A 24,266-nucleotide genomic window follows, 5' to 3' on the forward strand; every position below is an offset into this window, starting at 1 on the left:
TGAGATTTATTTTTGGTTCTCAATTCTTTTTTTCTGTTCTCCTTGCAGATCCTGCTTTCTGGCTTGCTGGGATCTGCAAATGCCCAGGCCTTATGAACTGCAGACCTAGACTGCGCTGGGGTGTCCGTCCCCGAAACCGAGAGGGCTAACGCAACAGCGAGCAGCAGTTTGATATATCAGGAAGCCCGCGTTTTCACAAACTGCACTCACTAGCCACAATTCCTATTGAACTTTGAAGGACGAGTTTTGCTCCTGTTTACACCCATTCAGCTTTAACAGCTACTGCTGATTTACATGAGGAATTCGGTTTGGAATCTGGGATTCATTTCCTATTCTAAAGAAAGAAAAAAAAAAAAAAAAGAAAAACACACTTTGAATCCAGCTATCTTGCAGGCCGAAATTCTGCTCTGCATTTTTTCCTTTCAATGCCGCAGCCTCCTGTGCTCTTTCTGCCTACTTCCAATTTTCAGATGAACTGCTGAGATACTGAAATTCAAACTACGTGAATACACATCGTATAAAACAATCACAAAGACTGTGTTGTTCAGTATCTTCCTACCTATCCTTCAAAACAAAATCCTCTGATTGCCTGACACAGCGAAGAGTATCTTGCAAATACAACTGGAATTCTGCCCAGAAGTGGGTAAGCGCTGCAGGAGCCTGAGACTGCTGCCTACCATGAAGATGTGCAAGACTGTCTTGAACTCAGTCCCCAGCTGAAATGCCAGCACAAAGCACCAAGAACCACCCTTTGAAAACAGCTGAGAATATGTTGTGTGATGTGAAAGGTGCCGATCTCCTCCACCTGGCAAAGGCAGCACTATCTACCAGCTGCATACAGAAAGGGGAACCAGGAGAATATTTCGGATCACACAGGCTCTCACCATGGAGAAGAGTAGAGAACACAACCCTTTTATGTAACAATCATGAGGCACCATCAGCAGCAGAGGTTTGAAAAGAATGGCTAAAGCAAAAGGAGGACATTATAGGGGCTAATAGGTAGTAATCACATAAAGGTTCAGGAGAAACCGAAGCTGAAGGAGATGAGTTCCTAAATGGAATGTCATTAACCTGAGCTACCTCACAAGGGACTGAAAAGAAACACACAGCCCTCATGTTCTCAGCGCAAGACATGAGATAGCATAGGAGGACTGTCTGAAAATTCCCATATCCTTGCAAAAGACTGTCTAAGTCCACTTTGTAATCAATCACCTGCCATGTCCTTTCTTAAGTCTTCCATACTTTCCTCATGAGTTAGCTCCTCCAGTACCCAAAGCAAAACAGATCCACCATTCAGATAAGACAGATATTGCCCTATACATGGCTTTTATCTTTAGTAACCAGAGCTGGCCAGATAGCTAAAAACCAGATGGATTTTCACAGTCCTGTTAGAGAGCAGGAAGGTAACGACTTACTGGAAGACAAAGTCTAGATAAGCGTTGCATAGCACAGCATGTGCATCTTTCCCCCACCCGCCGTTGTCCCCAGTGACTTTTCAGATCTTGATCTATTAACAGGACACAGTAGGCAAAACGCTTGGAACCCGTGGTCTTCTTTGGAGACTTTGTCTTATTCTTCATCCAAATTAACATGTTCTTCTGTAAGCCTTACTGACAGTGCCCCAGTTTCACAACACTTCAGTCACTTCTTCCAGAAAGAAGGAAAATACTCTATCATCTGGATATGCTACAAACATCAAACGAGGAACAGCTTGCACGAACAAAAGCAGAAGCATGCTACATATGTGCTTGTCCAAATTATTTGGCAAACAACAAGCATACTAGGAAAGAACAGATAGATGAGGAAAAATAGACAAGTTATTTCCTCACGAACATTATTCTTAATAAATAACTGGACTCACTTTGCTAAGAATAATTTAACTGGAACATGATTCTATGGAACTTAAACTGTTTAAAACCTCTATTTTTTAATTGCTCTTCAAGCACAGTTTTTGTCAGAAATTAATTTGTTTTACCAGATTAGGGAACCAGAATTATACTTTAGCATTGCACTAGCAAGCAGCAAACCTCCTCTTTGCTCACTGTTCATCTTGTGTGCCTCCTCTTTGTTTTAGATTTCTTCGCTGGTATGTAACGTATTTCTGTCCACGCTGAAATCCTAAACTGCAACCGTAGGATAAGATACAAAATGCCCTACATGGATAACCAGGACATGAACAACCACAGCAGAAGTTGCTTGCTCGCCTCCTACCACTCAACATGAGAGGTGAGCTCAAAAAAAGGCATCCCCTCATTTTTCCTTTTCCTCCACTCTACACAGTGTCAGCACACACAGTTTGATTTGCAGAAGTTTTTAGCTCATCCGTCTGGGTCACACATCTATGGATGATACCAGTAGAGGACTAAATACCCTAGCAAGAATCAGCGGGGGCGGGGGTTGCACTGCATGCCTCTTCAGAGCAAAGCACCTAATGGCAAGGCTAAGGCTTAAGCACACGAGCAGGATTTGGACATGCAGGCTCCATCAGCAGCCAGCACACCCTGTGTATAGCTGCTACTTAGAAAGCAGATTTCCCTACCATCTTCTGGGTCTTTTTCTCTTCATCCCCTGAGATCTGTTGTCAGAGGAAGGGAGTTCAGAGCTTCTTTCTCTCTAACAGCAGGTCGGTTTCACTCTGTTACATTAATGGGAATTGCAGCCCAAATGTTAATTTCTTCAAATGGCAGAGAAAAGGCTACATGCACTTGGGGAGGAAGAACACACATCCGTTTGTGCAATCTTAGCTTTCAAGGGGAAACGTGCAGTGGAAAAAGAAGGAATGATAGAGGAAATTAAATTAAAATGCAGGAAAAAGAATATTAGTAACAGAAGGGAACTTTTACCTGTGGTTCTGGCCAAAATGCTTTCAAGATGCTCAGTGAGAATACACGGGTGTACAGGAAGCCCAGCAGACTATCTAAATATGATGCTGGGTTGCAGGGTTCTGGGGAAATTGTCCTGTTTCTACAGTCTAAGAGAACGTAGCTGCTCAGCCCAGCTCTGACCGTGGTGGCTCTCTCATCCCTTGTTTCTCTGGGTTGGCAGGAGCTCATCACAGAGGCATTCCTGCAGTATCTCTCAGGTCTTCTGCCAAAAGGTCTGGGGCATGTTCAAAGGCACCACGAGTGAAGAGGGGAAGTAGAGCAGCACTCTGAACGACATGGCATGAGTGTGTTCTGGTAAGATTTTCTTAGATACTGTGTGACAAAGAACATGGGAGGTTGTTTCCACTTATAGTCCAAGCTGTTTGCTCAGACCTACAGAACTGACCTCCCCGAGCCCAAACAGACCTCTACTAGCCTCAGAGAGGACACTCACTCTGTACAGGCTGTCATCTCTAAAGCAGGCTAACTGAGAACTGCACACCTCCTATTTTTGTTCCCGTCTTGTTGGTCTATCCAAGGCTGACTTCCCACTTTGGTCAAGGGAATGATATTTATCATAGCGCCACAAAGAGAACACAGGATGGAGAAACCCAACCTGAAAAATGCCTTTTGACACTAAGAAAGTTATTAATCATTAATGATTTACACCACAGGGATCTCAAACATGCTTCCAACTCCTCCTGCCCCTGTAATGATGCTCTTCTATACCCTCTCAGAGTCTTACCTTTACCTGGGTTCTGGCCCAATCTCTGTTCCTCAAGCTCTTCACCACAGGGTCAGTCTTCTCATCCAGCCTACTCTGCCTAGTTGGTCGCTCAAGAAGATTGATCAGATCAAGTGGAGGAGCTGGTGTCCCAACTGGCAACTGTACCCGGCCAGCATCAGTTCTCAGTCTGCCCCAGGTTCCTCTTGAGATCTGTCTTCCTTCGTTATCCTTTCCTGTCCCAGTAATTCCCCATCCCAAACACTGCCAGCCTGTACTCAAATAACTTCCAGAGCCTTTCTGCTGTGCACTGCAGCCCCATTTCCAGATATCGTTTACTACCAGTACCTTGTACAGCAGCATTAAAACATCCCTATGTTTTAGGTCAGGTCACCCGCCTAATACACCTGGGCTGTATTTGCATTGCCAGAGTACAGCTATCCTATAATCACCAATGTTTGAACATCCAAGGCTGCACTGTTGATATTTCAGTTCATTTAAAAAAAAAAGAGAATTAGCTAAAAACCCAGCCACACATAAATGACTGCATAAAAATTCTTTTCCCCCCTCCTTTTTCATTACTTCCCATAAGTGCATTAGGGTGGCAAGGTTTCTGATAGGAACACCAACCCTTTGAATAAAACTTGGCAGGTTTCACACCACTCATTTCTCTCGGGCCAGCACAGGGCTGCATGACATTAACAGCTTCCAGCCAGACCACTGACAGGAGGAAAATAATTCCTTCTGTTAGCAATGACCTTCCAAACTAGTGTGCTTGCAAAGCATACTAAGCACTAGCAGCTTTTCTTTACTTCATTGGTTTTCCCAAATCTTTGTTAGAATTTCAGTAATAGGTTCACTAGTCTTACAACAAAGAGATGATGAACGTTATCCACCAAGAAGAAAACGTGAGGAACAGCAAAGAACCCAAAGAACACGGAAGCAGTGTGATATAAATGATAGATCAGCTTGGGGCACAGTGGTGCTGCACAGCGTTGCTCTCCCCTCTGTGCTGTTATAAACTGGGATGCAATCAGGCTCACTCTGATCTGACCTACGGACACTGCCCATCTTGGGGCTCTGCACACAGGATCTCTTCTTGAAGATCCCAGAGTTTTATCACTTGGCTCTGCATAATTCATCTCATCACAAGCTGCTTGCTTCTACCCAATCAAGCACTATTACTTTTATTCTCCACACTCATCTCTACTGATCAGCACCGTCTTTAGCACCACTCATTCACATCAGAGAGAAAAATGCTCTGGCATACTGAGGGCACACCCATGCGGGGCTACACAGTCCCATAGTGGATGCCCCTGAATCTGGAATAACACATCAGTGCTCTATTCCGCTTGGGCATTATCTGAAGTCACTGTTTTAACATTTTTATCAACTCCATGCCATTCCCCCCCATCCCTAAGTGGCTATACTAGCAGAAAATAAATGCCTCTTGATCAATACAGTTGCTTATCATACAAAACAGTAAAAGCACACATTCATAGAAATTATGTCTTACATTCTCAAGTAAAGAGAGGAAACTTTGACTACAGTTTACTGCCAACAAAAACTGGTACAAATAGTACTATAACAACAATTGCTCACATCACTGTATTGTAACCTCCTTAAGACCTAGATTGTTTAATACATGGAATTTGTATGGCACCAACCACATTAGCCATGCTTCATTTCTTGCAGATTTCGTGTTTCATTCTCCCATTCCCCTTTTCATTCTCCCTTCATTTTCCCTACTGGAAAGTTTCAAAAGTATTATTTATCCATTTCTCTTATGTGATAGTAGCAAACGCAAATCACAACAAACTCCGCTGTTTATCTCAAAATCCAGAAGAGACGGGAGTATGTCCAGAGTAAGAGGCCCCAAGCCCAGGGGATTCAGCAGTAGCTAGGACCATCTGTGCTACTCTCTTCTCATGGTCATGTTTAATGCTTTTCTGAAACTACACCTGCATGCCAAACTGGACAGATTCACATCCTCATGACCGGAGAGAAGCACAGGTTTAACACTCTCGTGCAATCTTCTCTGGCTTGCTTTTGCTATTTGTAGTATCACTAAGGAAACCAAATGGGAGACTGGTGATCTTTATTCAACACGTGCATTTCCCAGACGTGATCTCAGCTAACTTATGTATCATTTAGCTCCATCCCATTCTTTCCTATGCAAACACCCATGAAATACGTTGAAATGGAAGATAAGCAATGATAGTTGTGATTCTGAGTAGCTTTTTATGTGCAGTACACGAAGAGCTACAGTGACCTCTAATGGCAGCCTGCCAAGCCTTTGGAATCACAGTACCTGTGATGCTAAGCAACGTGTGCTGTATATTTGTTATAAAGATACTGAATCACACCTAACACTCACAGTCTCACAGCGCTTTACAGCAGTGGCATGTAATTACCCACGGGACACAGAGACACGAGGGCGCCAGGGCGTTTCCGTAGTGTAGTGGTTATCACGTTCGCCTAACACGCGAAAGGTCCCCGGTTCGAAACCGGGCGGAAACACCACCTGTGAGGTTAGCGTTTTTTTGAGGGAGCTGGACGTATTTAGCTTGGAGAAGAGGAGACTGAGGGGAGACCTCATTGCCCTCTACAACTACCTGAAAGGAGGTTGGAGAGAGGTGGGTGTTGGCCTCTTCTCCCAGGTGAATAATGACAGGACCAGAGGAAATGGTCTGACGCTGCGGCAGGGGAGGTTTAGATCAGACATTAGGAAGAATTACTTTACTGAAAGAGCGGTCAGGCACTGGAACAGCCTGTCCAGGGAGGGGCTTGAGTCACCATCCCTAGAGGTGTTTAAGAAACGTCTAGATGTGGCACTTCAGGGCATCCTCTAGTGGCAGAGATTGTAGATTGTTTGTTGGTGGGTTTTTTTGGTGGTTTTTTTTGGTGTGTATATGGTTGGACTCAATGATCTCAAAGGTCCTTTCCAACCATGAAGATTCTATGATTCTATTCTATGATTCTATGTGACTCACCTAAGATCAGGTACCTGGTCTGGAACAGCCAATAAATGTGTCATGGTTTGGGCCAGGTTGGCCAATGACAAGATGATAGATGCTCTCCTCCACCTCTCGCTCCAAGGAGGAAGAAGAGAAATAGAGTTATGAGTTTAGAAAAAACTAGACTACTTTAATGAATTATTAATAATAATTAAAAAAAAAGGAAATAATGCAATAGATACAATACATACAAATATACACAAAGCCATATCAAGCTCCCAGGGAGATGCCACCGGCAGGCACTGGGGAAGTTCCACACTGGACTCAGTGACAAAAGGGAACTGGAACACACTGACCGGGATCAAAAGTCAGATGAGCTGACGGGGTCCTCCTCAAATGTCAGTCACTGAAGAAAGAGAGCCACTGAACAAGCAGCCCATTGAAGAAGAGCCACTGTAGAAGAGCCCACCTTTCGGTCCCTCAGCTTTTATACTGAGCATGGCGGATGGGATGGAGCACCCCATTGGTCAGTTTGGGTCACCTGACCTGTCCCCGCCTCCCAACCAGGTCAGCTGACTCTGGTTGCCACAGCGACGAGTGTGGGCCAGGGCCTCCCACTGAGCAGAGTTGGCTCTGCCTCCCCCCAAACCAGGGCGTTCCGCCCCTTATTCCATACCATTTGCATCATGCTCAGGTCACTAATACTTCTTATCTGTCAAATATATACAAATACATGTACAGATACATACACAGATCAGTTATTTATGATTTATCTTTATATGCAAAAGTTCATTAAGTCCATTTAGTTTGTAATTACAGAATTTCATCTATTATAGCAGATTCAGGATTGAGCATTCTCACCAAGGGTTAAATTTCCTTGAGGTAGACATTGAATTTCTTTATTCTGCAGCATCGCCCACCAAGTACATCCAGGTCCTTGAGCAAAAACAGTCCCACGAATGAGTTTGCCTTTGCCTGAGTCACGAAAAACCCTAACAGTTTTCCCTAGCGTATGCCTTTCAGGCACCACAGGGACTTTATCCCCTCTACAGTATGTAAAAGGTCTGACTGAGCAGGACCAGCTCGATTGATGGATCCTCTGGTGTTAATGAAGCAGTTCAGGGCTTTTGTATCCCAATCCAATGCTTTCTCCAAGTGAACATGACAATAAAACACACTGGACTAGATACAAACACAGCCAATTCTGTCTTAAATCCAGGTTCTGCTCTTCCCTTCCATGGCAGCTGGTGCTCTCTTTTCAAAGCATTCACCTTCATTTCTGAATAAAATGATCTCTGTGTGCCAATGCTTGGTGCTGGTTAGTGGCTGTGGAAAGTCAGAGTTTTAGTATGGAAAATCAGAGGAAAAAACCAAAACTCTCTACTTTTGATCCAAACTTCTCCAGGAGTGACTCCTACCTGCTCTTTAGCCTATAAGCTAACATGGGCATGGCATGAATTTTTCACGGCAATACCAACAGAGTACTTTTAGCAGTTCTCTGATCTTGACGTTTTATGCACTTATCCTCACAATTCAGCTGTTTGCTGGGGATATGTGACCTTCCCCAAGTTAGAGGTGGAAAACCAAAGAAAGGATTCACACTCAAGGCCAAGCTGCGATCAGCCACACAGCTACAACTCATGCTCTGGATGCAGTTTGAAGTTCAACTGATTCACATGGACAGAGAAACACAAGGCACACAGGGCACAACCTTGCCTTATATTCAGGCTGGCGCTCCACTGCATCTGGCTCCAGCCACATGGCATAGCAAACGTGAACTCATGCTCAAAATACATTTCACACAGAGAGACCAGAGGCACCAGTAAGCTACCATGCAGCACCCGGTTTGGGTGAGCCACCTCTATGAAAGCTCTCGCCTCTCAGCCAATTCAAAGTAGTAATATTTAGCTTAGCACGCAATAAAGGAAGCTTCACTAAGGCAGCATGGCCTTACATAAAGAGAGCGCTGAGCGCCTGCATCGAGACAACGACCACGACTCAGATGACATGCAGTAATTTCTTGAGCCACAGCAATGCGAGCATTTATCCAAATCCAAGCAATTTTCCCATAACCACAAAAGAAGCCCAAAGCACAAGAGAGTGCAGAATTTAACTTTTTCCCAGAACCTCAAATACTAAGCCCACATTCCCCTTTCTCATTTGATAATGAAAAATAACATTCAGGTGTATCCTTTTATCAGAAAACTATTTCTCTAATTGTTCCAACATGAGATTTTTTTAAGGTATCCTTCATTTAAACATCTCCTGAAAGCATTGAATCTGTTCTAATGAAGATTAATAGAAGATTTGCATTAACAAACCTTGGAAAGGATACTTTTTGGAAATTAACATCATAACACAAATAAGTTTTCAGCTGTGTATAGCTAATTCCATGGTTGTTCACTGCAGGGTTTCTTGGACTTCAAAGATAAACATATTGCAGGCCATGGACTAGACAGGACTAGATGGGACCTCAATCTGACAGTTCCTCTGCAAGACAAAACTTCTGTCATTGGATTTTCCATTATATCAAAGTACTTGTGCAATACCTTGAAAGGGAAATATAGGAGAGCTTCACATAACTGAGAATCATTATTCCACCTTGCACTATAAAGCTCCTCTGCACAGGTAAGTCATCAATGGGAAGAAAGCAAGCCTGAGATTTCTGGTGAGATTTGGGTTCATAATGCTCATTCTGTAGCATATGCACATCTAAGCGTAGCTCAGACTTACAATCTCCTATATCAAGCACTAAGAGAACTGTGATTTATATCAGTCAGAAGTCAGATGCTTTTATCACAACACAAAGTTATGTGAGGCCATGAATTGTCTGGTGCTGTGAATTGTCTGGTGCCAGTATTTAGAGCATATTCTAAATGGTATGTGACACCTCATTATTTACGTATATTCCTTAATGTTTGGAACTTAGCACCTGAGAGCTCCCTGTGAAGTCCAGCCCTACTATACAGAGTGTGCCTGCCCCTCCTATGAGTCAATGGCCTGCTCAAAGGTGCATTTTAGACAATGTTTTCTCAACCAAAATACAGCCATCGCTTTTGAATCTCCAAAAATTTGAACTTGGAAGTTTCAACAGATCTTGCAGAAAGTAAAAAGTGATGGCAGCACTCCTAGAAGTTGCTAGTTCCAGCATGAATCCATACTGCGCTCTCTCCAGTTTACTCTAGCCCAGCAAATGGGCGTACAGTGCAGTCTGGTTTGAGCCAGTTCTCAGCCTCTCTTAGGAAGGGGCAGCAACACTAACAAAATAACATTCTTCAGGCAACATCAGAACACTCTTCAGTTGCAGGTTCAGTCTTACTTTGACTGTATGCAAAGATGGTGGGTCTTGTAGCAAACTGTTACCCTGAAGAGCAGGCAGTGAGTGGCTGGCAGGACACAGTGGAATCAGTGTAAATTTCTAGAGAATATGACTCTCTGTAGTTTTCTGTGCACCTAGGTATGGCATAATTTAATCCCCAGGAAGCTCTGCCACACAACTTCAGGTAGTGAACCCTACATCACTGAGAAGGGACCTGTGACAGCAACACAAGGGAATGGGGCAACTCGAACAAGTGCCTATTCCACTGTGCACTGCACGCCCTGAGCAGCTACTGCATGTATGATTCCATGATCATGTGGCCACATAGTGAAAGATGACAACACTCAGAGAAGCCTACCTCTGTGTTTCAAATCTGCTCTAACTGCAGAGATCCTACACAAAGCAACACCTGCCCAGTTGACATTTACCCTTTCTGGTATTCTGCCCAAGAAATATAGGTACAAATTATGGGATACGGCCTGGAAAAACAAAATACCTCTAGATAGTAAGGTAGAAGCTGATTTCCCTCTGTTTCTCTTGTTACAGAGGACAACTCCACCTGATTTCTCCCACATCTTGTTCAGCGGGTCTGGCTGACACTTGCATCACTCGGCAGGTACCTGCAGCCAAAGAAGCGCATCAGATTTGTATTCTTCCATGGAAGATACCCATGGAAGCCATAGGCATATAACCATTTTCACAACAGTGAGGTTGACTAAATGACCTCGCTAACTTTTAATTTACATGTGAGTTGATGGAACTCTGACGCTTTCAGGCGATATTAAATACCTCATAGAATTGGGCCAATAGCCAGGTCACAGATCTGGCACATGGAAAATAATAAGCAGAATATGTCCTTGTTACCACAGCAACTTGAAAAACACAGTGAAAACAGCGCATATCCCTGAAGAATTACTGAGGATGAACAGACACGCACTTTTGAAATACTGAAACAAATATTATAATGATGCTCCTGAATTGCAGAATAAATCCTACTTCATGCAGACGTGAATGTCAGAAAGCCAGATGTTGTCTATTGATACTGAAACTTCCTATAATCCCCTAAAATCTGTTGGATAACATACAAGGAACTGATTGTACCAAAGCTTAAAGGAACAAGAACAGCCCTGACAGTTACACAACTAAACATGGAGAAATACCGATTGTATTTCGCAACTTATTCTTCAATCAAGCTTTTGTTAATTTTTTTTTTAATAGGCATATTTATTTACTTCTGTGGATTGTGTGGCAGACACCTCATCTTGCCATCTTGATGGGCTTGATTCAAAGATTGTTAAGCCAAGTGAAAGAACTCCATTAACCTTGCTGAACTCTGGCTCAAGGCTTCAGACAGGACCGTGGTTGAGCCAAGGGAGTCAATGAATCCCTTCTAGCTGAAGTTAAAAGAGGATCAAAGACAGTAGTTTGATAATCTCTTCAAATGCATGACTCAGACCGACGGGACACTACCCCTGGTGGAAGACCAGGGTCTTCAGCCTCTACGGTCATATGAGATATTACACAAACTCGTGTAGGATCTAGTGGGTTTTCTAGTGTTGATATCCATTTTCTCTCTTATTATAAGATATTATAGAAGTAATTTGTTTATAGATAAAATTACTTTTCCTTCAAATAAAAATTCTTTTTATGCTTTATGATAAAACAAACATTCTGGGCTAGTATTGTAGATCTCCCTCTGATGCCTACCATGGGAAACCAAGGATTCAGATTCTTAGTTAAGAATGCTTTTTATTTTTCCCTTTGGTCTTGCAGTACCAGCCCCAGTCCCTGGAATTTAGCAATAATCAGAAAGGGCTATTTAACAAGGCATCACATTCCTCAGTTTAAAAATAAAAAAATGATAATTATTTATAGAGAAAACTTCTTAAAACTAGAGATGCATTTTATTAATATTGACACAGTATCATAGTAGATTTTCCTGCATTACAGAGGTACAAGAAAATATTTGAAGATTATAAACAAGAACAGGCTAAGTTTATACAACTCCATATTATTATTTAAGGAACAAAAAGCTCCTAATTTCTTGGTGTGAAGATGTTATTATCCACTCTCCAAACATGTTATCCCCCCCTTATTCACATTACTAGAGTTTCCACCAAGATAGATATAGCTTTGTAATATAATGCCAAGACAGAAAGGTAGTTGAGTGTCTTTGAGATAGCAGCTCTGATGCAGAAAATCTGAAATCAATATGGACTTCAGCAAGTTCATCACAATGACTACAAAGCAGAAACTATAAACTAACTCTTGGAGATAAAAAAAAAAACATAATCGTAGTAAAAAATAAAATAAGAACAAGAGTGTGTGTGGTCAGAACCAAAGTGACAATGGATAGTGCAAGACCCTCTTGGGTCTTGCTGATTTACAGCCTTTCGTGTTGTCTCTACCCAATCATGAGGCCAACTTTAATTATTTTCCGAATCAATCAGATACTACAGCAATAATGAATTTATTCTACCAAAAATTACCCACTGAGACTATCTGATTTTTACGTCACAATCAGGGTGGGAGCGCATTCAGTTAGAAAGAAGACAGAGCCGAATCATTATCCAAAACTTGAACCAAAGCTTTGGGAGTTCGTGGACTGTTCATTAATATTTTCTTCCCCAATGGCTGAAATCACTGTTTGCATTTCACTGACTTCACGTATTGTTGTTCTTAAAGGTAGATATTACCCCAAATCCAGGATATGAATAATATCAAGCTGTGAAGAAGTTTGTGGCAGTACAGAGTTCTTAAATCTGTGGCTATCCCCAGTGACTGAAGAGTTTCAAATAAGCATAAAAAATTAATGATAGTAAATAACCTGTGACAAGTTCAGTTTCCAAGAAGAAAGTCCAGTATGTCAAGGCAATCCATTTATGAACTGCTTCATGGTAACGGTAAGAGAACCCGGGGGCATGGCATCATTATGCTCATCACTATTACTCTTGGTTTCGCAGAATCCAAGATTAAACAAGCACCAGGAGGAATCCCAGGAGGTCAATCCCATCCAAACACATGCACTGCTGCAGATACCAGACCTTTCTTTGTTAACCCATACCTGGTCTTTGCTGCCTTTCTGTAAGAAATCTTTGCTGGGAATTGCAGTTAGACACAAGACAGCTATTTGCACATACTCTTTGCTGTTTCACACTGGTGAATCCACTCCAGCCTCCCCAGATCCTCCACAGAAGCTAACAAAACAGTACGGAGATCCCTGCTTTATGGGAAGCGGACCACTAAGAGATCAAGTGAGGTGCCCAAAAGCAAACACACAGTCTGCAGCAGAGCCAGAGAGAGTCATTGAAACTAAGTGTTGTCAGGTGTATATTGAGAAACTGCAGTTGTGTTTCCCACTGGAGAGCTTCTGATCATAAACCAGTGATCTAAGAGGAACATAAATGCCACAAGCTGTTAACAAGGTCTGTTCCCATCATAAACATACATTTATCTAATCACCCTCACTCTCAGACCTGGATTTTTTCACTATAAGTCACTAACATGTCACAACAATTACCTGAATTGATGCCAAAGAAAGTGTTGCTTGTGATTGCTTTGAATAGCTCAAAGCTCTGCCTTGCTTTTTTTTTTTTTTTTTATAAATATCCTTTGCCAGGTAGCTTTTGCCTTCGACTTAGCGGTTCAGTAAGAAAATACACTCAAAAGAGGGGGGGTGGGAGGGACACACACGACAGGGGATGGGAGGGAACGACACAAAATGAATAAGACAGCCCCCCACAACAGCTCATTTGCATTCTAGATAAAATGATACTATGAACCCAGTAATGACTACCCAGTAATTTAGAATAAACTACATTAGAGAGACCTAGTAATGGTCACCTAACCAGGTGGTAAAACAACAGAAAAAGAGCGTTGTAGTGAGTCAGCTGAAAAAAATTCCTAACGTGTGGAAAGCTGAAACTGCAGTTAGGGGAAAAATGCCTCCAAACGTACCTGTGGTCCCACATGAGATTACATGGCAACAAAATTGTCATTTTTCCTTTTATTGATGCTGTCATTGAAAAGGCTTGTGGATCGAGGGAGAACTGACTAGTCAAATTTTGGAAACAAAATTGGGTTGAGGCAAATAGACCACAGAGATGGCAAAGAGTCAGTGAGGCTTAAAGAAAAAAAGCAAAAGGAGTTTATTTTAGTAATACACATTAGGAATGTTAATATAGATATATATCTCCAAACTAATATATATAATGATTTTTCATGTTGACAGCATCTGTTTAAAGATGACTTCATGGCTGCTAGCCAAAGGTTTGAAGAAGTGTTATTTGGCCCTATAAGTCACTATTACGGAAACAAACCACGCTCTCTTGGGTTATTTGGTGTACATGACAGCACAGATATGATTTTTGCAAGGCTGGCTCTGTCTTTCTAATTAACTCCTCTCCAATGCAAAGCCAATATCTGCCAGTGCGAGTGCTCCTTTATTTTGGTCAAATCCCTCTCAGAGTTGATGTTGGCAAGCAGCAAATTCTCATCTTGCTGCTCCCCCCATAAAGCATTTCTTTCCTCTGTTTTTCACCTATGAGCAAAGGGGGAAACCTGAACCTTTCATCTGCCTTAATCTTCCTGATCTGGTGAAGCACTCCATCACTCCCAAGCACTAGCGGATCTAATAAGCTAAGCAATGACAGCCCTCTGGTGTGATAGTAACCCTTCCCACATAAACATTTTCCAACACTGATTTTTCCATTAGGTTCTTGATCCCTTTGTCATGAATTGTTCTGACTTACATAAAATGAAATGCGAAGCACACCACCTCTTACAGAAGATTTTGCGTGTGCAAAACAAAGCATTATTGTTGCAAAGGGATGGTGTTGGTATATGCATGTATCCATATGCACATATGTGCACCATCTCCCTCTGCCAGATGGCAGCAGGAACATCCAGCAAGGAGCCATATGTCAGAGATCCCAATGTAGCAAAGAAAAACATCCAAGCTATCTAGGCACTTTCTGCACCTGAAGAACCTGTATTTCACTCTTGGTCTCCACTTTGAAAGTTTTAGGTGTTATACCTGCATGCCCAGACGTGCAGAAGTAAAGGTAGCTCTTTGAGCCGGAGTAGCAGCTTTGGGAAGATGACCATGAAGGACTGTCCCAGATTTCTGTAGGGTGTGACATGGTGGTCATCTGGGAACTCTCAAGTGCATTCCCGCTATCTGGATATGGTGAGGACGGGGTTGCAAGCAGGAAGAGAGACAGGTAAAGAGAGCAGGAATTGACAGATCTGATCAGTTCAAGGCTAATTTGAACCACGACCAGCAAGCTGGGTTGGGGCCTCCATTGTAGACAGCAAATCACTAACCAGCCTAGAGCTATTTCTTCCCATTAGTTAAAGGAAAGCCTGAAGAACAAGAGTTTATTCCCCTTCTGTTTTTCATTTTCTCTTTGTGGTTAGCCTTGAAAAAACTAATAAACATTTAGCATGTCTACCACATAATTCTATGTTTGCCTGCATGTATTTTAACAGTAGGGAGCAAACACTATCACTCCCAACAACAGACCTTAAATCAAATAGACAGTTCTCTGTCTGCGCTAAAGAAATCAATTTTTCCTTTGGTGCCAACAGAACAGAAGAGTATATGTCTGCTTATATACGCAGATTCAATACAGGGTGAAAATCTTTCCACAAGTAAGTCATTACAGATGTTTTTCAGTTTTTAAGAATATCCTGCATCCTCTCCTCCTGCAGCAAGTCCAGCCATGCAGCAGAAGGCTCCTGAAATTATACCAGCCTATTTCTGATCGCTTCACACATATTGATTCTGATACTCTCTTAAATTATTAAGATGCTCCTATTTTTAAGTAGCCTATAGGTCTAACGCCAGCCTAACAGCCTGACATTCAAATGATCTATGCTTAAGCCCATTACCGGCCAAAAGCCCAGGACATGGTTTCCCTTGGCTTAATACCCTTTCTCATTTCCAGAACTTCTCTTCCTCCATCACTCATGAGCCTAAATAACATACGACAGTTCAGATTAAGCTGCCTTTGTGTGACAGTCCTGAGATGATTTGTCAAAGAGCTGCGACTCCCTTTGCGCAGCAGGTTCTTAATGAGCTTTAGGAAGGGCTTTATAACCGCTCAGAATCCATATGACCCCTTATAAACACTCCCCAGTGACCTGCTTTTCAAATAAATGCTTGTGCTTTTTTGGTTAGGAAGATATGGGTCTGTCTCGGTTATCTAAGCAGGTGTCGCAGAGAGGAGGGCATGTAAACACTGTCCCAGCCTGAGCTGGCAGCTGTGCTTCCCAAAAGGAACAGCAGGCAAACCACGGAGCGTGGTACAGAGGGCTCCGTAGGATACAGAAGCCTGAAGGACAGGCCCAGTGCAAAGGGATGTCACTCAGCCAAGATGTTGCAGTTATCTCCAGTTTCTAGGAAAGATATGCTGCGTACACATGGGTTGCAGAATATCCTGAGGTTCTGCCATGTGCTGCGCATGGAGAGGGGCTGGCGCGGGAGGTGAGTAATGGGATACAGAACAATTTGTTCTAGAGTCCTGGTTTGTGTCCATCGCATCTCGTTAGGGACCTTCGGTGAAATTACTGCCTTGCTGACGTCAATGGCAGAACTCCCGCTATTGTTGGCCCGGGCCAGGAATCCCCCACAAGTGTTTCTGGCGCCTGAGAAAGACTTAATAACCACACAGGTGGGTCTCCCCTCTGACTTGCGGCAGACAGTTCACTGTCATACCCAGTGTGACATAACCCATTGCTAACTGCTGTATGTGGGAGAGGCGGAGGTGTGTGGCTAAAAGACACGATAATGTATCAGAAGGGACAGACCCTGGTTAAGTACCTATGCACAAAAAAATTGTGCTGTTGCTGAAATTGGGGGGATGGGCTCTAGAGCTGGTTAGGGCAGAAAGCTGAACAAATCCCAGTGCCAGCTGAAAGAAAAGTCACACCAAAAGCAGCTTGTTTGAATAAATATTAAATGAGCATCAGAGTTTCACTAAGCATGTGCAAAAGATTGTTTTAAAAACAAAACCAAACCCAGTCAGTATTCTCTGTGTTTCCTGCACTCGGAAGAACCAGCATCCAAACAATTCCCCAGTAAATGTGCTGCCCGCCTCTGCTGAGCAATGCTGACCCTCTAAAGCCCTTAAGCACGTACGTGCCTTTGTCTGGCTTTGCGCAGGCCTGCAAACATCAAGGACAGATGCCAAAGTAATAAACCTGCATGGTCCTACACTGTGCAGTGCTGCGCTGCTGGTTTTCTTTGCTCTCGTGGAAGGGAGAGATGCCCAGTGGAAAACTGGCTGGTTCCTGGCCAGATAAAGAAGTAGTGAACCTAAATACCCATGCTTTAAGATCTTAGGTCTTGGCTTACTTAAAGAGCACTACCAGAAAAAAAAAAAAAAAAAAACAAAAAACAAAACAAAACAAAAACCAAAAAACAAACAAACACACAACCAAACCCAAACTATGAGACCAAGTTTCTCTTCCTTCTGTAGTGAGCAGCACAGGGATGCTGCATGCAAACTGGGGCACGTAACTGGTGGCCGAGCTAAGAGAGTTTCTACCACCACCAGGAGCAACAGCAGAAGTGGGGCAGCAGAGACACACCAGGGTTTATGGTTTATTTGCCCGAGCACAGCACTGTGACAGTCTGGCCGTTCATCTTTCAGACTTCGGCTGTATCTCCACACATCGCTGGTTTGGGTGGCTGAAGGCACTAATGTGGATGTTTCTGTTCCACGAGCCATGGTAGAGTGCAGACATCTTCCTTTTACAAGTGAGACCAACATCAAGCAATCTTGAAAACAAACCTGTGGTGCTTCAGTTTCCCCCACTGTAACATTAACAGCATTTGTCTGCTACTTTGTGTTTCAAAATCTAAGGTATCGATCAAAAATGCAACGTGACTGTTAACACCCATTTGCAATACTTGACCAGACTTACAGTAAGTCACTGTAACAACCTAAATATAATTACAGCGCTAGAAGACAGTGGTTGCAAATAGTGTTGGGCATTCATCAACTAAGTATGCAATAAAGCACCTGCACCCAGCCCCAGAGCTCATACCCCGTCATTCCCCAGAGCTGGATGGAGGCAAAGTCTTAATTACCGTGTTAGATTAGAAGGTCTGCCGGTGCCTAACTGGCCAAGAAAGCATTATGCTTTGTGTTACTGAAACTGATACAAGTGACACATGTTACAATAGACTATTGCCACACAGAGAAAAGGCCAATTAACTCACAGCTGTAACTACTATTCCATTCTGGAGTAGGCTGTCTAGCAAGGAAGCAGGAAAATAGGGCTGGATACTTAACCAGTCCCCAGTTGGACGTATCTACGAGGTAAAACATCCAAAATGTTGTTTGCAGGGTTAAAGCTGCAGTGTCCTTCCCATGGCTAATGCAGACCATTGCTCTGCCTTAGCACACAACGGACTTATGCCCCTGCCTCAGTATCCCTCATGCGAGAGGGCTAATAATAACTGAAGCTTGTTATTGACAAAATAACAGCACCTGTATTAAGCTACTCCCTGATTTTTGTGCAGGATTTAACCCTGACTGCGTGTAAAGGCTGCATCTGAAATCAGTCCCCAAAACAAACCTGTGTGTTTATACTGCACGTGATTCCTCACTGCCTGGAATTTTGCTTTAGCAGTTATACGTATGCAAAATGAGCCCATAATTTGGGAAGTGCTGTTAAACTCTAATACAGTTTGATCTATATTTTAATATATGTTATTTTCGCAGCTATGTAAATGTAAGGCAAAATGAATATGCTTTTCCTACAGAAGATACAGAACAGTGAATCAGGTTTGAGTACTGATCACTTTTTTCTTTTTTTTTTTTTTTTTTTTTTAAAAAAAACACAATTTAAACCTATGTTTACCCTAGCCAGATCTCAGTGGACAGCTGAGCAGCGAAAGCCGCACAGGATTCTCTCCCCACCCCTTTCACACACACATATACTTTACCGTGGAACTGCACAGCAGATTTCACCCCCTGGATTTCCACTTGCAGAGTTATAATCTGAGATCACGTTAGTAAAATATACAGAGGAATTAAACTCTAGACTTAGTGGTCTGCGCCAGGAATATTTATTTCCTGACAGCTTCCTGCAAAGTAATTGAAAACCCAGGATAACTGTGTCTTGTATTGTCACGCTTGGTTTAAGTATTACTGCACATGGCCCCATCGCCGGGGGATGGCGGATCCTGGGGCACTGGGTTTGGATTCTGATGGTCAAGTACACCTGAACTCGTTTGCTTGTAGCAAAGTCTCTACAACCTCTTTGGGATTACGCAGCTCCTGCACTCCTGATTCCCAAATGACATCAATTGCCAATACGTGGAACTTGGTACTCTGCTGCCATCAGAAGGAACACAGCAAGGGCAATCATCAGGGGCTGGGCAGAGCAGGGGGGTCTTCCCCCTCCATCATTCTCCCACTAAACAGGTATCTTACTCTACTGCAGCTCCGCCACTCTGAAAGCCCTGGTGATGTGTTAAAAAGTAGTCAAAAGTAATTTAAAAGAACAGGCAAAAATGAATGCAATAAGCATGCTTGATAAATAGCACGCTAAGGTGAGAACAGCAGGAAAAAGGGTCTACATCAATTAGACTTCCAGCTTCTAAAAACAGTTACTCTGCCCTACGAGATTAAACAATTACATTTTGTAGCACTCCAGGAAGAAGGCTTCAGTTTTCCAAAATTGTTACCATGTCCACTAACACTCACATGTGGTATTTCAGTCATTTCTATTGATACTTAAGGATCCAGCATCACACAGACTGCTTCCAGGAAACATGTGTTTCTGTCTCCCTAACTGTCCACAAATTAAAATGGGGTCCCAGAATAAAAGAAACCTGATCCGTGAGGAAATTCAGATCCGGATTTGGATTCAGGTCCAAACATCACATCTGGTCGAAAAAATAAAATAAAATAATTTTTAAAAAAAATCACACACACATTACACACAGAGATCTGCACTCCCCTGGGGTTCTACACCACTGGCTAGAATGTATTTTACCTTTAGCTGATAGTCTTCCTGGATAATGTATTTTCTATTCCTTCCTTTCTTTCCTCGCAATCCTTTCAAAGAAAATGGGATGTGTGTTACTGGGGGAACCAGGAAAAAGGCACGGGAGCATTTATACGCTATATTAAGGAGTTCCCCCCCCTCCACCATGTGCTGCTGCAGGGGTCCAAGCCTGTGCCTTCAGAGCCGTTGAAGGGGTTTCTCTCCCCAGGACTGCCAGGCTTGATCATTCTTCCTAAGGCCACAGAAGAGACAAAGATTGTCCTCTTGAAACCCACTCGCTCCTGGAAATGACCCGCGGGCGACTGTGGCTGGCGAGCTCCGCGCGGGGCGAGCTCAGGTCGTGCCGCAAGATGGGGCTGTCGGCGCACGGACTGGGAAGCCACAGGGACAGCAAGAAGCTTTCCCAAGGGACACACCGATGCCGGTGATGAGGCATAACAGCGCTGAGGGTCACGTCCCACCTACACAGGCAGACTGCCCTGAGGCACCTTCAAAACTGCCTGAGGAAGCAAAGAGAAGGCATTGCTCTGTGCATGCCAACTGCGTGGTCTCGCTGCCCGAGAAATAAGAATCCAGTTTTCCTGCGGAAGTTGTAACCGGGAAGGTAAGGTTCACCTAGGAGGAGAGGTAGATGGGAGCTGGCTGCTGATGCTGAGACCTTCCAGCTGAGTCCCTGGCAGGAGATGGGATGCTGAGCAGGCAGAGATGTCCAAGGGGTGTGCCAAAGCATAAAGCCAAAGCATAAAGCTGAGGGTGAACCTTGCCTGGGTGTGTTTTGAAACAAAAAAAGAGCATCTGTCTTTAGAAACAAACGAGCACATTCACCAGCAGAGAACCTTGCAGACAGAACCTCTGGCTGGGTCAGACGCAGCAGAGAGACGTGGGGCTTGGGACCTCCAAGGGGAACCGTGGGCCTTGCCCAGCTGGAAAGCAGTCCGACCTAAAAGCTGCTTTTTGCATAAAGGAGGGAGCAGGATATGCGTAATGCTCTTTCCTATTTTAAAAGGTCTTGAAAGAGCTGGGAGGATACATAAAGAGGAAAAATAAAATGCTGCTAAACCCAGAAGGCTACAGATGCGCTTTTCTTTGGGTGTCCTTCGGGGCTTGTGTACAGGACAGTTGTCCTGTAGAAAAGAAATATGAGCAAAATGCACGGAAATAGCTCCAAGACCAGAGGAGATGTCTCCTGGCTCTTAAACAGGCTCCTGTGGCAGAGGCAGGGCCACAAGCAGCCCCCTTGTAAAGCAGACACTTAAACTCCCTTCTGAAGTCTGCTGTGGATAGTGCCCTGCAACCTGCTTCCTCCTGGGTGCACCACTGGCTCTTCTCTTGATGACTGCTCACATTCCTGGCACCTGCACAGAAGGAAGAGCTGAGCCCAGATGATCTGCTACCAGACTGAGCCGTGGTGCACCCAGCCCAGCACGTGCTCCTGCCCTGCTGGAGCAAGCATGGCTCTTCCAGGCAGCGCTCAGCCCGAGCATCTGCAGGCACACAACCCAGGCTTGTAGTTTACTGACCACGTAAACATCCAAACAGCCCAGACATCCAGGACTGCTCACAGAATGTGGAGTCCCACCTGGATTTGGATACTACACATTGGTGATTTCATGTGAGGGGTCTGGTCTACATAGAAGAGCTCCCCATTGACAGCAGTGCACAGGTGAGGCTTTAGAAGGCATCTACCTACACGCTGTGATTCTGCACTGCTAAGCAGACTGGAGAAGGCGTCTTTAGCAATCTCAGAGTTGCCTACAGATGTATGCATCCACCTTTGAGAGCCAGTGAGGGTGCGGCTGGAGTAAAACGGGACAGAGACCAAAGATCCCTGCGAGAAACAGGAGCACAAAAGAAGATTCAGCAGTGAGAGACAGTATTTCCTCTCAGACCAAGGTTGAGCCAGTAGGTGCCTCCTAAGGAGAGAGGGGAGGACCGGTCAGGGTGCTCCTTTCCCTTGGCAGCCAAGCAAGTGCATCTGCTGATGAATAGGACTCTTAGAAAAGGCAAGGAATTTTTTCCTCCCTACAGACATTCAGAGAGGCAGAGGGGTTTTTTGTTGTTTTTTCTTCTCCCCCCCTCTTCAGGATTCTTTCATTTGTGATTTCTAATCATCATTCCACTCTTCTTTCCCTGCTTTTCTTCACTCCCCATTCGGTAGCCGCCCCCTGGGTTTGGCACCACTCCAGACCCAATGAACTCCAGGAAGGTGGTTTTTTTTTTTCCCCTCTCCTTTCCCCACCACCACCACCTTCTCCTCCCTTTTCAAACTGAACTTGTGGATAAAATAAACGCTGGCACTAGGTCATTGTCCTTCCCCTCCCCATCAGAGGATTCTGAGAGAGGATTAAACTAATCTCATACATTGACTCACTCCCGGGTGCTGGCCTGGACTCCTGCCATGCAACGAGATGGCATAGAGGGCAACGTCTCGGCAACATGTTTCTGCAGTAACGTCCTATGCAAAGGCAGCAAAAGGACCCCATACAGGAGCGGGTGGTTCTATATTGTGCAATGTCAACACAGTCACCACATTTAACACATTGCCTTGATTTAAAAGGAAAAAAGAAAAAAAAAAAAGAGCCTAGAAGCCTCAAGGGAATGGACAGTCAACCCAAGCCAATCATTTAAGTGCTTCTGGATTGGCTCATTTGTTAATTAATACTTAAGCAAAGAGTACCAGAAGTTGTGTTGTGATGAGAGGGTGGCTACCGGGAGTGAGACTGCCTGGGATTTCTTGGACTCTCCTCCCATCTCCGATACACACAGATGGTCAGTCCCGCAGCGACCTCCTGGGAGCCGACAGTGCCTGCCTGCAGAGAGCCCGGCATCAGCAGATTCCGAGGGCTTCGCAGAGGAAGACAACCATCACTACTGGCATTCAGCAGGTGGGGAAACTGAGGCACTGCAAGATACAGTGCCTCCCATGAGCCCTCACTACTAAACAAAAGGGTTACTTTGGTGCTTTAGTTGCTGAAAATACCAGCTCACTGCTGACACCTCCAAAGAGATACTGCTAAGGTTCATCTGCTTGGATAGCTCTAATGAAATAAAGCTGCTGAGCTGCACGTGCAGCTCCATCATCCTTCACTGCCTTGCACAAAGCTGCTCCTGGCCAAGGATGACGTTCAGTAGATATCAAGGCCCCAGCTCAGCAGAACGCTGAAACATGTCTTTGAGTCCTACGAGACAACATGACATGACTTTGATGCAGCAAATTTTTTAAGTGCCAGTGGTTTTTAAGTGGTAAAATTAACCCAACCTCAAGACTTCCAGAGGTAGGTAAGAATTATAGACAGAAATGCACAGATGATTGAGGATCATAGTTTGCCGTCGATGGGGAGTATACGTAACATATTTCTGGCATACAGTGACATTCATGCAAGGCTTGGAACACCAAGGTGCATGGATATACATGAGCTATCATCAAATAGCTACAGTGGATGCGGTAACAGCGTGCTCCATAGGGGCACAGACTGGGAGCAAGCCTGTGGAGCTGTGGCAGGTAGGCTGTGCTGCTGCAGAGCTAGTGTAAAGGTCATCTGCACGGTCAAGTCATCCTGGTGGCTCCAAGTCAGAAACTGTGGCTATTCCTTGATCTGTCACAGATTATCTCTGCATCCTTCAGCAAGACATTTAACCTCTCCATGCTACAGCTTCTCATTTCCAGGTGAAGCTAATATAGCCAAGTACATCTTCATATCCCGTTCACCACCACCCTTTACGAGCAAGCTGGCAGAAGGGGAAAGGTTGCTGGGAAGAAATAACTGGAGAAAAATGTAAGAGGCAAGACATGACCAGAGGGTAAACCCCTTCCTGACCCATCTCAGACAGCAAGTGCTAAGGGAACAAATTCTCATTCCCACCTCAGACTCTCAGTTGACGACTGAACAGCTCTGAAACAATACACAGATAGCAAACAATTCCAGTCACAAACACCCAGGCACAAATGTCTAGGTAGTTTGTCAGTGAGCAATTAAATCCTTTGCTGAATAAAAATGTTAAAAATGCATCACATTGTGGCTTTAAATAGCCTCTTGTTGGAGAGATTGGTCTCACTGCCAACTCGCGCTTGGGTAAACTCTGTTTTTGCCACTGCTGGGATTCTCTGAATGTCCATCAGGCAGTTGCATCACACACTGAATAGTTTGGCATTACCTCATGCCTTAAGGGAAAGGCAGAAGAAAATGAACTAGCAGCCTGTTTTCTCTGTCTACTTATTTATTTACTTTGGTGAGGGGCTTTTTTATTTGCTTTTGTTTGTGAGGTATTTTTTTTTTTTGGTCCTTTTTGCTCCTGAGCTAAGGGTAACTTGAGTGCACGGTAATAAAAAAAGGTGGTGAGGAAAGTACTTTGGGAAGTGTAAGTGGGGATGTGGAAGG

The 24,266-nt window shown here is 43.9% G+C and overlaps 1 protein-coding gene and 1 non-coding gene across 3 annotated transcripts in view; one reads left to right on the forward strand and one right to left on the reverse strand.

The window, feature by feature from the left end:
• Positions 1-19,918, reverse strand: part of OSTN (osteocrin) — a 69,751-nt gene extending 49,833 nt beyond the window's left edge. Inside the window, exon 1 of one of the 2 annotated variants that reach the window (XM_054206560.1) lies at positions 19,876-19,918. The gene's annotated coding sequence lies outside the window, so the exon portion shown is untranslated. Of the gene's footprint in view, positions 1-2,843; positions 3,004-19,875 lie in introns of those variants that run through there. The other variant, XM_054206558.1, reaches the window with a different exon arrangement.
• On the forward strand, positions 6,036-6,108 carry TRNAV-AAC (transfer RNA valine (anticodon AAC)). Its single transcript has one exon. It is a non-coding gene; the product is annotated as a tRNA-Val (tRNA).
• Positions 19,919-24,266: the final 4,348 nt, after the last annotated feature.

This window comes from Rissa tridactyla, chromosome 6, assembly GCF_028500815.1.
Source record: "Rissa tridactyla isolate bRisTri1 chromosome 6, bRisTri1.patW.cur.20221130, whole genome shotgun sequence".
NCBI classification, from domain to species: Eukaryota; Metazoa; Chordata; class Aves; order Charadriiformes; family Laridae; genus Rissa; species Rissa tridactyla.